Raw genomic sequence first — 1,155 nt, 5'->3', positions numbered from 1 at the left:
GTGTGGGCCCCAGTGGGCCCCTTTCTGCCCCTGCCAATCCCTCTTCCATCTGGTGACAAGCCATGGGCGTGCCCTAGGCATGCATGCAATACAGCAAGACCAACTCAAGAGCAATATTGAATTGTTCATTCGATCTAAAATTATATATATATATAAATATATATATATAATTTCTCTTCCTGCATTTTTGAAGTATAAATTAGTACATTGTATATATCTGTAAGCTAGTATATTTGTTTCACCATTTGTAATATTTAAGAAATACTCTTTATAGAACAAAAGTATTAAATATTCAAAAAATGCTCTGTGATACTTAATTTTTTTTTCAAAATTTGTAATGTGTTGCTCCTACATAAGATCTCTGGAAGTATCTATAACTAATGGGACACATGTAAACCCTCGAAGATCCATCCTGAAATTCAGTGTCCCACAAAGATAGTGTGTGGACAGAGCATTTACAAAGCATGACTTTTATACGTGTGGGATGGCAATGTGTATATTTATATTTAAGGTGTATTTACTGTTACAATTCCATTATCTATTTTATCTACAGTTATAAAAATCACTCTTGCATATGAGTTTCTAGTTGCCAGTGATGTTCTGAAAACAATAAGCATATTAAAATAAAGCTTTGGTTCTGACACACAGCTGGAAGGTGGTGATATTTCTTACTCTTCATGACATTGCGCGTCTGTGATGATCTTGACCTAGTTCTTCAACAGTTGCTTTCTTGCACCTGATGACCACATGGGAGACTGTCAGGCCCTGCAGGTCTGGGCTTGGCAGCAGCAGCTGCCCCGCGGTGTGCTGAGGAATTTTCCCCACTGGTTCCTGTCACTGGGCTGATGTGATGCTCTGAGCTGAGTGAGGTGAGAGGAAAGAAGTTGAGGCAGGGCCCTCCTTGGCTTTGAATAGGCCTAGTGAAGTGAAGAAAAGCTCCTCTTTAATTTTGTTTCCCCCAAACTCTTGCCTCCTCTCAAAGGCCAGGCTATTAAGTGGAGTTGATATAAAAAGCCCAGTGCTGTTCCTGGGCACAATTTCTGTCTGACATCCTTGGTCCTTACTTCTTCTTCGCAATACTGACTATGAAATAAACCTTACTTTTGATTTTGAAAGACAATAGCTGTCAACACAACAGAACCATCATTTAGCCAA

Source organism: Bison bison, unplaced genomic scaffold, assembly GCF_000754665.1.
Source record: "Bison bison bison isolate TAMUID 2011002044 unplaced genomic scaffold, Bison_UMD1.0 scf7180017864057, whole genome shotgun sequence".
Classification (NCBI taxonomy): Eukaryota; Metazoa; Chordata; class Mammalia; order Artiodactyla; family Bovidae; genus Bison; species Bison bison.
This window is presented reverse-complemented; position numbering follows the sequence as displayed.